The following is a 14,442-nucleotide window of genomic DNA, read 5'->3' as shown; positions in this document are numbered from 1 at the left end:
TTAGTGTCGGTAATCGTGGTTGTAGGTATTGCCCGTAGTGCTGCTCCAAAGGCGTGTAGTCTAACCACTACGCTATCCAGCTGCTCATATATATATATATATATATATATATTTATATATATATATATAGATATTTTTTTATATATATATAGATTTTTATATATATTTTTATTTTTATTTTTTTATATATATATTTTAATATATATATATATATATTTTAATATATATATATATATATATATATATATTTTAATATATATATATATATATATATATATATATATATATATATATATATATATATATATATATATATATATATATATATATTGCCACTGTACTCTCAGTGGCAAGGGAACAATAAGAGAACAGCACCACCAAGGCTGGAGACGGAGCAATACTGGAAGAGCATATGGGAGAAGGATGCAACCCATAACGGCAATGCTCAGTGGCTAGAGGATCTGAGGGCTGACCACAGCGACCTCCCTGAACAGGGTCCAGTAACCATCACAGTGGCAGATATCCAAGAAAGGGTCTCCAGTATGAAGAGTTGGACAGCACCAGGGCCCGACATGGTTCACGCCTACTGGCTGAAGAAGCTGACTGCACTCCACGAGCGTCTGGCAGCACAAATGAACCAGCTGCTAGTTAACGAGAGACACCCGGAATGGCTAACTGAAGGCCGGACGGTCCTGATCCCCAAGGACCCCAAGAAGGGACCGGTCCCCTCCAACTACCGACCAATAACCTGCCTCAGTACTACATGGAAGCTCCTGTCAGGCATCATATCGGCTAAGATGAACAGGCACATGGGTCAATACATGAGCGGGACACAGAAAGGAATTGGCAAGAATACCAGAGGCGCAAAACACCAGCTACTGGTAGACAGAACAATCAGCCGAGACTGCAAGACCAGACTGACCAACCTGTGCACTGCCTGGATTGATTACAAGAAGGCCTATGACTCAATGCCCCACAGCTGGATACTGGAATGCCTAAAATTGTACAAGATCAATGGGACCCTAAGAGCCTTCATCAGGAACTCAATGGGGATGTGGCGTACAACACTAGAGGCCAACTCCAAGCCCATAGCACAAGTCACCATCAAGTGCGGGATCTACCAAGGAGATGCTCTGTCCCCACTGCTGTTCTGCATAGGCCTGAACCCCCTCAGTGAGATCATTAACAAGACTGGCTACGGATACCGACTACAGAACGGAGCAGTTGTCAGCCACCTCCTGTACATGGATGACATCAAGCTGTATGCCAAGAGTGAAAGACAGCACAGAGGCACTAATCATGGCAGCACAAGAACAAGCTCTGAGCACAAGATCCATAGAGGCTGGGGTCTATCACACCAGGCAAGACCCCAGGTGCAGGCTGTGTAAAGATGCCCCAGAGACAATCCAGCACATAACAGCAGGGTGCAAGATGCTAGCAGGCAAGGCATACATGGAACGCCATAACCAAGTGGCCGGCATAGTGTACAGGAACATCTGTGCCGAGTATAACCTGGAAGTCCCGAGGTCAAAATGGGAGATGCCCCCAAGGGTGGTGGAGAATGACCGAGCTAAGATCCTGTGGGACTTCCAGATACAGACGGACAAAATGGTGGTGGCTAACCAACCGGACATAGTGGTGGTAGACAAACAGAAGAAGACGGCCGTAGTGATCGATGTAGCGGTTCCGAATGACAGCAATATCAGGAAGAAGGAACACAAGAAGCTGGAGAAATACCAAGGGCTCAGAGAAGAGCTCGAGAGGATGTGGAGGGTGAAGGTAACGGTGGTCCCCGTGGTAATCGGAGCACTAGGTGCGGTGACTCCCAAGCTAGGCGAGTGGCTCCAGCAGATCCCAGGAACAACATCGGAGATCTCTGTCCAGAAGAGCGCAGTCCTGGGAACAGCTAAGATACTGCGCAGGACCCTCAAGCTCCCAGGCCTCTGGTAGAGGACCCGAGCTTGAAGGATAAACCGCCCGCAGGGGCGTGCTGGGTGTTTTTTTTTTTTTTTTTTAATATATATATATATATATATATATTTTTTTTAATATATATATATATATATATATATTTTTTAATATATATATATATATTTTTTTTAATATATATATATATATATTTTTTAATATATATATATATATATATATTTTTTTTTTTTTATATATATATATATTTTTTTTTTAATATATATATATATATTTTAATATATATATATATATTTTAATATATATATATATATATATTTTAATAACTATCACTAGACATCATCTTTGACAGCTGAGGCTGTTGGTCAGACCTAAAATCTGTATGTTAAACTTAGAAAAAGGATGATGTCAAAGATCAAATGAAAACTGATTTTCATTCAATTTCAATTTGCTAATACAGTAAAAGCTCCCTGGACCAGTTATTATTTTTGTAAGCCTTCTCTCTGATATCAGGGACTTCCAGTTTCTAGGACCACAAATTCAGAGTGGCAAATATGGTGCCGCTGTCATGGTAAACTGAGTTGTGCTTTTGGCTAGACTGGACACGTACAGTTTTAATGTCATGGTGCGTGCACATGTGGCACAGAAAGGTGCTTTTTATATATGAGTCGGAAATGCAACCAACCCAAATGCCTGATGGTTTGAAAAGGCGGCTATGGGGTTTGTTTTGTGTCACATAGCTGTTATTTTTTTCATCTGTCAAATCAAGAGAGGAAACGCTCATTTTGACAGACATCAGGCTCATTCCTCCCATTGAAATCACTGGGAGGCACCACAGTATGCATTTTAAATCAGCAGCATTTAAAACAGGGCAAGCTGTTGGCAGGTTCTATGAGGTCACTATGAGTGACAATGTAAAGGGTAAGAGGTCAGCAGGGACTGGGTACCTTTGGCTCTTTCATTTCCTCTGGAGTGAAGTGCCAGTCCCCTCCTGCCTCCTCGTCTCAGGCCGAGAGACCCCTGATGAGACCCAGAGAGAGGTCAAGCCACAGCACTGACACAGAAACTTTCAGACAAATTCTGCACATACCAGACTCTGTGCAACCACAAATAGGGCCAGTGCACTTGGTCCTCTTTATCCCGTCGTGTCACAGGACCCATCAGTAAGAAAGCAACACTGTATATAATGTGTGGTCAGGCGTTGTTATTCTTTCCTGGCTTAATCTACAAGATGACAATGTGTGTACCAGTGCATATAGATAATGCCAGGAAGTGCTCTGAAGCACGAAGACTTAAGGATTTTGTGCAACATAAATGTTCCATATCTGACACGAGGTCTTTATGCTGCACTCCCTCGCTTTGTCTCAGTAAGACTCAAGGATTTCCTTCCATGTTTTTCCCTAAACAGTATCAGTTCCAGATCAAGCGATCAGAATGTCCTGCCTGCGAGACCCAGACTAGTCCTCGGGACTGCTGAAATGAAAGATTTGTTGTGATTTTCATCATCCTTCCTCCAGATAATAACCTTCTTCTGGTGTCTGTGTTTTGCAAAGCGGGTAGAGGAGCAGAAGAACAAATAGATGAGTGAAGATGAATAAAGGTGGTTGTTCCTTGGGCACTGGTTCATACAGTGCATGCTTTGTATGTAATGAGAGGAGAGCAGTGGAGAGGGAGGAACACTGACAGACGTACAGGTGTGGCTGCTGTTGATGAGCGGTGCTGCCAAGTATGAAAAGACAGATAACGGTTCACTAACAGATGACAGGGAGAAGGAAAGGCATTCATACGGCTGATAGGAACTGTTCGTTGGGGTTGTTTTTATTATTTTGAGGCAAATTGTGAGATAAATATGTGTTTATAACTTATATGAAAACTGTTTCGTACATTTTCAAGAGAAAACTTGAAGCATACAGCATGTTTGCACCTTTTCCCACACAAAAACTAACATTTATAAAATAATCACAGTAAGAATGAGTCACTTAGACCTCGGACCAGGCATGCATAGTGATAAATTAGTGGTGCAAACCACAACCACATCTACCAGGTGATGTGAAGACACAATGTGGTTGACTCTACCTCATTTGTTGTTTTTCCTGCTGACAGGTCTGAGTGGTAGAGCTGCCACAACGCTGTTTACATGTTCATTTGTGGCTGATTGTGTGAGTGCAAGCAAGGGTAGTGAATCCACTGACATACATAAAACCCCACACAGATTTATGCATCTGGACCCTGATGTAAACATGTACATGGAGATCAGTTTTTTGATAACCTGCTAAATTTGTAAATTTGCTCACAAAGAAATAAACAGTCTCTCATTTTTATGATACTTTAATTTTAATAGAGACAGACAGAATATCAAACAAAAATCCACAAAAACACACATTACAAAAAACTTAAGTGAAATAAGTACTTGGTTTCCTTGAACTCAGCCACAATTCTGGCACGCGATTGTGGCTGTACCTTCTTAAGCATCTAAATGATTCAGAGAAGGCTTGGTTTGAAATGCTGTGGTCAAGTGAAATCAGAATCAAGTTCTTTGGTGGAAAGAACATCATCCCCTCAGGTGCAAACATTATGCTTTGGGGGTGTTTTTCTGATAACAGCTAAGGACCAATGGATGGGGCCATGTACTGTGAAGTCTTGGACAATAACCTCCTTCCCTCAGCCAGGACACTGAAGATGGGTCCTGAAAACATACAAAGGAATGGTTAAAGAAGAAGCACATTAAGGTCACTGAGTGGCTCAGTCAGTTTCCGGATCTCAATCCTGGAGAAAATCTGTGGAGGGAGCTGGAGCTTTGAGTTTCCACTTGAGAAAGTTTCTTTTATAGCAAAGTGATTCTTTAATATAGAGCAAAAACTCTACAAGTACAAAAAATCCCACTTTAAAGGATCAAGCGTGTACAAAGGGTAACGAATGCACATTTAATTATGAGTTTTCGTTTACAAAACATGTCAGCTCAGTGTTATGAATTTCCAGCCTGTGACACACATTAAACTTCTGCTTGCACCTATTTTCACTGGAAAACCTGTAAAATCTAAATGTTAATTGCCCGTCCAACTCCAAACAGAAGACAGTTGATGTTTCCAACTTGCTGCTCAAAATAATTGGAACATTTAGTAGGTTGAAGCAAAACAGAGCTGACCAAAGAGTGAAATATGAGACAAAAATTCAACAGATCTCCAGAAACAAGGGAGGGGGGGGGGGTTCATAATGCGGTTATTTCCAAGAGACTTCATCTATTTAATTCATTGTATTTAATTACAATTTTATTTTATTTAATGATTCAAATTATTTTGTTTTCCTTGTCAGTACAGAAATCCAAACTGAATGACTACAACTTTCAGTAAATGTTACAGGTCTGCATCCATCAATCCAGCATTTAGCCCTCAACAGGCAGGTATGTTAAGATCTTTGATCTGTTCCTTTGAAGGAGAACTTGTGACGATCGAAAAAGACGACTACTTCTTCTCACGTGGAAGTTCCAGCCAATTAAAACAGCTACAGCTGCAGGCAAACCTTTACAATCTCTCGTTGAGCGAGACCTTCAACCTGTCAAGACCTGCTTGGTTTTCAGTGGCCACAGTGTGTCCTCTACTGCCACATTCCCACAGCTCCACACAGAAAAGCCAGCATTGCGTGGCCAGAGTTTCAGCGGAGAAACAAAACCTCCCCTTGCCAGCTTCATATGAGAATGCTCTAACATCCTCATGTGATATTGATGAAAGGCTCCGCCCAGACGGGTTATAGATTTTCTCAGCCCGCTTTGAAGAACATCAGAATCTCTTGTTTTTGTTCAGAGATTTATCAAGAATAGAGATGAAAACCTGCTCTCTGGGGATTTTGGTCGAGATCAGAGATATGTGCACTCTTTTCTCTCAAACTGTGATGGAGCCACGTGGTGAGGATGTCTCTAAGACTTGCTAGGGTTAGCAAAAACTCAAAAAATGATCAAACAGAACTGCAAACTCTTGAACTGAGAGAGCTGTCCAGTTGTCCAAACTAAAAAGTCTGAATTTGAGGAAGGAGTATTAGTTCTTTAATGCGTTCGTCCCAGAGATAACAGCTATGATTTCTGTGCCTGGAGCATCCTTCATCTAAGGCCTCAAGAAAAGCACTCTTTTTGCTTTTGACCACTCTGGTAAGATGTAACCTTAAGTATTTCCTGTCACCCTCAGTCCACAAACGCTCATGGTGGCAGGCTACAAGCTGAGGTTATATTGTCTTAGATGTTTCCCTCTGAAAATGAAGTTTTTGAGGGATTTTCAGCATAGCATTTCTAAACAAACTAGTTTTCTTTACAAAGCATAAATTATTATTTGCACACAGTAACAAAATAATTTCAGAAAAGAAACAACGAATTATCAGGGCACTTGATGAACTGGAGTGAGACATAACATCCAAAAATTCAAAGAGTGCCACACAGCACTGAACAAGCCTCTACACAGGAATGGACTATGAGGTTGCATGCTGAGAAAACTCCCCGTCTGCAGAAGAGACCCTTTTAGGCCAGACTAAAGTATCCTAAGGAAAACCTGGAGAAAGATATTGCGTACTAGAAGTGTGTCCTTTGGCCAGATTAGACAAAATTAGAGCTCTTTGGTCACAGAAACCCTGCTTATGTTTAGAAGAGAGAGCCATACAACGAGCACGGTCCCCACTGTGAAACATGGTGGTGGGAGTATTGTGCTGTGGTGATGGTTCAGTACATTTGCAACCAGGAACCTTGTCAAAGTTGAATTAATCATGAAGAAAGAAGGATGTGTGAAGACTTCTAAAGAAAACTTCAAGCAGTCAGCAGCAAAACTCCTTTTGTAGCCCAACATGACAACGGCCCAAAACATACATCATTCTTAGTGGAAAACTACCTCCAGAAGACCAGAGTGAACATTACTGGCTGGACTGCACAAAGCCCTGACTTGTATCCCTTTGAAAATCTGTGGGGTGAACTAAAGACAAGGTCCATGTCAGATAACCATCAAATCTGGAGGAGCTTGAAAGATTTGCCAAAGAAGAATGGGCTGGGATTGCTCAGGAGGTGTGTTGAAAACTATAACAAATCACTGCAGGCTGTTATCCAGTAAAAAAATGAAAAACAACTTACTATTAGCACCAGGCGAGTTAATAATTTTAAACCTGGTAGTTTTTGTTTTTCTGTGTAAAACAATGTTAGCATCCTTTTGAAAACCAGTGTTCTCTTTAAGCTCTGTTTAAAAGAACCTCAAAACTTTAAAAAAAAAAATGAAATTTTGAATGGGTGGGACACGGGACTGTAATCATTTTGTCCTCATCTGTATAAAATCACCAGTTAATCAAATACAAACCACGTCAAAAGTTTGGCAACGTTTCTCCAAAGTGATGTTTGAGGTTTCACTGCATTTTTTTTACATTTCCAGAGGTTGTCCTGGACAACGTGTACAGTGTGTATTATAGTGATGAAATCTGTTCACTATGCCAGAGTGATATATAAAGCATGAAAGAAAGAAAAAGCCATATAAATGTACGTGGTTTATCTATGAGATAAGGATGTTGGTCAAACAAAAAACTAAAATAGGACTAGAGAATTGGGGGAAATTAAACTTCTGGACCCAGCTATCCCTTAACTGTTGATGTCCTCTTCAAACCCCCCAAGGGAGATGTTTACCTCTGTATGCTCTCCTAGTTTAACCACCTAGTGACTGACAGTGAGTGGGTAGTGTTACAGTGGTGTTTCACAGATATTTAAACTGCCCAAAAACAACTTTATGACAGATTTGGTTACTTAGTCTCTCAGTGAAGCTCTATAAAGCCTGGGGGGGGAGCTTTTACCAAAATATCAATTATAAGAGCTGCAGCTCCCCTTAAACCACTGTGTCTTGGCAGGAGGATCCTCCCTTGAGGGACACACATGAGGGATGTAAATGTGTGAGTGTTTTAACCACTGAGTCTCTCCTTAGTGCTTCTCTACAGAGAGTCATCCACGTGCCTGACTGCATCCATCCCAGGAGCCACATCTGGAAACCACATGTGTTCAGGACCTGGGTGGAACCAAGCCAGGACCCAAAACAGCTCTGGGGGAGGTTTTCTTTTTTTCTTTTTTTTTGCAAAGGCTGGATTGAAGGATTAACCTGGCTGTCTGTCAATCATTTTTAATTACCAAGACTGCCTAGTAAAGTGAGTTCCTTCCCCATATTTTTATATTTTTCCTCATCCAGATGAAGTCATTCTGGCTGAACAAAAATGTGGAAATTTAGCTGGTAGCAGGGGGTACAACACACTACCTCTGCCATGGCTTGACTGAGCTCTGCTTTGATAAATTACACTCTAATTGCAGCTACAGTATGCAGCCAGTTTCTGAGCAACAAATGCATTTTCCCAAATCCTAACATGCTTGTTCGCAAAGCACAAATGATAAATCACAAAGAAGTTTCCCAGTGTGCTTAGCAATTTGTATTTGCACGATGAGCAGAGAAAAACATAGATACTCTAGTGACAAACAACTTTTTCTTTCTGCATAAACCAGTGCTCCTGCATGTTTAAACAACACATCAAAAATTCTTTATATTCCCATTTATTCTCCGAAACTTGTAATATATTTACAAACTTGTGTTTGTGTTTTTTGTGTTTTTTTAGCCTCAAAAGCAGTCGTTGGTTTCTGTTTTATTTGATTACTCTGAGGAAATGAACTTGCAGAGGCCTGCTGCAAATTGCTCAAACCAGGTAAATTATTACAGTTAATCCATTTTGCGCCACGTTTGTTTGACTCGTGGTACATTTATGTGCCAAGAGAAGCCTTGGAATCAGAGAGAAAATGCAGGCCCAGCAGATACACCTAATAATGTATGTAATAAAAGAGCCCAGTGAGAGTGTTAAAATGGTTTGGGGCAAGTGTTATAATACTTTTATGCCTGAATTACAATAAATAAGCACGTGCAAGTACCAACAGCGATAATTCTGGTATTCCCTGCTCAAAAGATAATTTTAGTGTAGTCGTTTACTCCCATAAAGCAAGCACCCATTATCCAAATCTGTTGACTATTTATATATAAATGCACTTTACCATTCAGACTGCAATGTAGAAAGCAGTAGCCTCTATTACTGTTGTAGCACTTCACTGTATTTATTTTGGGTATTTTTTTAATCCAAAAAAACCCCACTGGCAATAAGCTGTGTGGTGAAAATATAGTTATTGTAAAAAGAAAGTAAATCTCTTTAAATTCTATGGTTTTATGTATAAGAACATAATGAAAATAATCCGATCCTTAAAATTAGGTGGTAAAAATAGGTGCATCCTGAGGTGAAGCACAACACATGGCATATTACACAGTGTCATTATTTGTTCACCAAGAATTCAGACAAAGTGCAGAAGCGGTGTGTGCAAAAACTAAGAACAGCCTTACTGCTTCCATAGAAATTACAAGGATAAGTAGCAGCCAGGTGCTGCTAATCAAATGCACTGATGATCAGAAAGTGTGAGCACCACATATAAAAGCAGGGGTTATGGCAGTTTTTCTATTCTGGAGCACATGTGTTAGTAAAATAAAGTGAAAAAGATCATTTTTAAGTGCAAAACATTCACTGCAGTTGTCAATCAGCCCAGGAGTGGGTGTCCCAGGAAAATCACCCCATGGTCAGACCGAGTAATGCTCATAGAAACTGTAAAAAACCCAAGAGTTACATTGCAGACTCTAAAAGCTTCGGTTAGCAAGTTAAAAATTAAAGTTCATGACAGTACAAGTAGAAATAGACTGAAGTATGCCTTACTTGAAAGAGTTGCCAGGAGAAAAACATCTTCTCTTAAAAAAGAAAAAGACTTCCCTTTGAAAAGCAACATCTGAACGAACTGTAAGATCAGGACCAATGTCATTTGAACAGATGAGATCAAAGCGGCCATGCTTGACCATAACATATCAGCACCTGCACCTCACAGCGTCTGTCAAGCACGGTGGTGGAGGGATGATGATTTGGGCTTGTATTGCAGTCACAGTACCTGGGCGTCTTGCAGTGATTGAGTCGGATAGGAACTCCTCTGAATACCAAAGTATTCCAGAGCCAAACGTGAAGCCATCTGTCTGACACATAAAGCTTGGCTCAAACTGGTTCATGCAAAAGGCCAATGATCCCAAGAACAGTAGCAAATCTACAACACAATGGCTGAAATAGAAAAAGTAATGAGTAGCCACCTATATGTTAAAGAAAACACAACTAGAAATGTCCCCACTGCAGATAATATCATACATTAAAAAAAATACTCAGGTACTCTGGTAATCATTTATATTTTCATATTTGACTATATCAAAATCACACTGAGTGAATTTTGTGGAGAAGCTGATAAATCTATATCTACGTCACCTCACACGATAAAACACTTTATCACACACACACACACACCTTTGTTTCCTCACTCTAAACTCTTCCCATAGTATTTCCCATTGTCCTCAAGGTACAGTCTATGAAATTGGAAATTCTCCATGATGGTGGAGGGAAACAACTTCTGGGCCATGGAAGGATGTGTGAAAGCACAACTTAGTCTAATGAATAGCACAAAGAGACTGTGTTTAAAATATCAGATGTAGTCACCGAGTCTAAAAAGTGAAGCCGGTGGCAAAATACCTTAAAGTGAAATACTACTGATTGTTTCTAGGTGCTCACCCAAAATATTTTCTGCCTCAAATAGTATCCCATTCAAAAAAGTCAGCATCATTTTCCACAAGTCATTAGGCCTGAAAGAGTTGCGTTTGTGTCCATTCAGCTGACAGCTTCCAGCTTTAGCATGTGCCCATAAAGCAAATGTTACAGTGATTATACCCAAGAGGATGGCTTCACTGTATGGCTTATCACTCAATCTACATGCTGGGCAATGTTTCCCTGTGCGCTATTTCTGTAATCTTTCAAGGCAAAAAATGTGGGTATTTTTGGTTGGCTGATGAAAGCTAATGTTGAAAAAACATTCTAGCTGACGTCGTGTCTGCCATGTTTGTCGCCCGTCGTCACATCATTTCCTCGTCAGGCTTCAAATCAGAGAATGTTTAGTGAACTTTTGGCTACGAATTAATTCAGTATAACTAAAACGTGATGATTTTTTTGGGCCTTTGTTGACAAAAGGACATTTTTTCCATGCCAGCTCTAACAAATTGCACATGATTATGATGCAGAATTTGCAAACAGAGCTTGAAAACACGTCCAAACTGTGATGACGTAACATCACTGTGATGCACGAGCTCTCCTGTTTCACAGCAATGCTTTCTCCTCATCGATCAGTATCGGGTCTCCTGATGCCTGTACACACAACTTGTGCGTGAGTCATGGTAAAAAAAACAAACTTTTTAGAAGTTTGGGACTTTTAAGAGACACGGTGAAGTCTTCTCAAGGCTGATTGTGAGCTGTCACACAAGGCCGCACAAATCAAGACACTAAAATTTGCTCAGCACTTGTGAAACAGCATTTAAAGGTGTTTGTGTCATGTTGTCAGGTCACTTCCATCAGTCCATTTTCTTAACCACTTAATGGGGTCACTGAGGGGGCTGAAAGCCTATCCCGGGACAGAATCTGGCAGTGTTGCCAGTCCAGAGGTAGCACAAGGCTTTCATCAGGAAAATTACACATGTACGGTGCATTCAACAAATCTTAGAAAAACTTAAAAAAAAGATTTGTTGTTTTATTGACGGACTCATCCTCTAAAGACCACAGACTGCAGGGAAATGCACACTCATGCATGTCACCAGCGGGTCGACCAATGTCAAGGACATATTTGCAGACATACAAGTCACATTACAACTCAGCTGAAAGGAAGTGGATGTACAGAGGGACCTGAAAAGCTTTTTGCAGCTAGATGTTGGGCCTTGTAGCAGCTGGAGACTTTCAATGTAGATTAGTGTCAGCAGGTAACAGAGTACGGAGCTCATAAACCTTCTGGGAATTAAATCTTGAAGCAGGATAATAATGAAACAACAGGAAATGTGGGATCAGAAGCATGCTACACAGGAAGCAAAGAAAAGCCGATGAGAGGTAAAACAGCGTGAAGATAGTTGTTAACGCTTTGGGGAATCTAGATCATATCTTTTCATGGCTATTTAGTGGCTGGAATTCAGATTAAAGCTCTGAGATTCAAAGGTTGGTAGCCAAAAGATAAACTGAATTGTGCATCTCAGAGAAAGAGCCGGTCACATCCCAGTGCTTTCCTAATTTTAAGCTGAAATGTGCAGAAAGCCATGGATCCTAACAAGCAGACGCATGAGAGGCAGGAGGCGTGAATCTCTCCTGTCAATCACTCCTAACCTATTAGTTAACCAGCAGGGGGCTAGAAGGAGTGGGGAGTATATCACTTTGTGTGTTGGTTTGAACTTCTGGAAATTAAAATTCCTTTCTTCCCAAATATTCCTCAACTGGCTTTGAAAATGAAAAAAAAAAAAGACTCTCCAAAAGGATCAAAAGCGTAAATCCAACCTGAAATCCTCCTTTCTCCATGTTAATAATGCATCATGTTCCATTGCATCTCATGTAAAGACGGATAAATTAGCACATGTCAGATGAATATCAAAAATGTGGTTTCCTTTCAGAGTAATAGGTGCAGCTGAAACAGCTTGTCAGCTTGAAAAGGTTAAGGTGATATTTGTTTTGCATCACAGAGTCTAAAAGTCTTCTTTAACTTACAGTGCCTGTTTTTTTCTTTGTTTTTTCTTTTGGGGGGGGCGGGGGGGGTTGGTTTTTTTGACAACCCTAATTTGATTTTCAAAGAGAACAGAAGTGCTTTGGGCGTGCGTGCGAAGTGTGTGAAAGGAAAATAAATGCTGCCACTTGTGTATATGCATTTAAATATGTTCCGCTGCACATACACACGCACAGTATGTGCAAGATTGTGCATGCCTACATGCTGTGTGTACACACTGGGGGAACCCTTAAAATGACTTCAAGTTAGTCATGCCTGGCACTCGTTCCCCAGTATGAAGGAAACACAATCCATCTTCATCTCTAACTTTAAAGCTTAATAAAGGAAAATTGCAGTTCCCTTCAGGAAAAGCTCTAATGAAAACAGGTCCTGTTCTGCGCCTCACTCAGTTATGTAGTCCTGTTGGATACTGGACGCAAACAAAGTGGCATATCATGCGCCAAATGTGACCACAGCTGCTGAACTGTTCTTTGTTATTGCTGTGTGACTCCAGTGGTGCATGGAGAGAAATGTCTTTTCCGTATGATTAACTATATTCTCTAAAACCCAAATGTCACCCAGCCGTATGGTCTCAACCAAATTTTCTTTTCTTTTTTCCCTTTTTCTCTGTCTTTGCAAGTGTAAACGACTCTCAATGATCTCTCACATAAGTAAAGTAACAACAACTACCGGCTCAGCGCCCATGAAATTTAGCTGAGATGTTCACGGTTCCCAGACGCTGAACCTTATTGACGTGGTTATTGCTTTGTGTTGATGTCACACTGCACAATATGGTGAAAACAACCAGAGTCTTGAGAAGTCTTTGCGATGTGAAGCAGGAGAGCAAACGAGTATCCGGCAGTAACATAGACTGTATACAAAGGTGTACAAAGCCTGCAAAAGGAAGTTTAGTTGCATAAAAGAGAAAGTGATTTACTGATTCAATGAGTAACGACTCATTGAATCAGTTTCTAGTTTTCACTGGGACATTTCACTTGATGATTTATGAGCTGCTATTGTATGAATGTGCTGTGCCGGGTAAGTCAGATCCTCCTCTTGCTACGGTGATATCTAGTTTAAAAAGGTGGCAGTCACACTAGTGGGTGACATCATGTTCACTGAATCCATCTTTTATATATATAGTCTGTTGGTACAACAACAGACTTGGTGTATCGGACAACGGCCCCTGTGGGCAGAGATGGGCAGTAAAGTAATCAGATTACAGTAACGCGTTACTTGTAATGCGTTACTGTAATCTGATTACTTTTTTCAAGTAACTAGTAAAATAAGGGATTACTATTGCAAAAACGGTAATTAGATTACGTTACTTTCCGTAGTAACGCTGCGTTACTGCGTTACTAAAACCGTGATTTTTTTTGCGAGAATGTCTCATGACAGTGACGTAAGCGAGTGCAACGTTCATGACAACAGCTGTGTGCAGATCAACAGTGGATCACATATCGATTGTGGGAGAGAGTATGAGTGTGCAGCGTTTAAAGCGTGGAAGTACTGACCTTACTTTGAGTTTGATTCCATAAAAAGTGGCAAAAACATTAGTGTCCGTTGTGTGTGGGAAGAAAACTTCTTTTCACAGCGAAAAAAAAAACCCTAAACAAGCACCGAGTGCGCAACGAGGTAATGGGAAACTCACAGAGAAACTCGCGGATTCTTCCACTGACCGCGGCACACCTGCACCAGGGTAAACCTCCGCCTACCCCACTCCTGCTTTACAGGTGAAAATAGAGCAAAAGGACCGCTAGTCTTTGATTTTATTTATTTTCTGCTGTGTTTTACTTGCATCTATTTGAAAGACTGAGTGTAAACACAAAAAATATTTTATTTTATGTGCTGGAATGTGCAGAAAATAGGTTTAAATGTTAAACAAATTT

This window comes from Diplotaxodon limnothrissa, linkage group LG5 (assembly GCF_057381915.1).
Source record: "Diplotaxodon limnothrissa isolate DT_005_m linkage group LG5, D_limnothrissa_male_GT1.1, whole genome shotgun sequence".
Classification (NCBI taxonomy): domain Eukaryota; kingdom Metazoa; phylum Chordata; class Actinopteri; order Cichliformes; family Cichlidae; genus Diplotaxodon; species Diplotaxodon limnothrissa.
The sequence above is the reverse complement of the archived record's forward strand: the minus strand, read 5'-3'. Positions refer to the sequence as shown.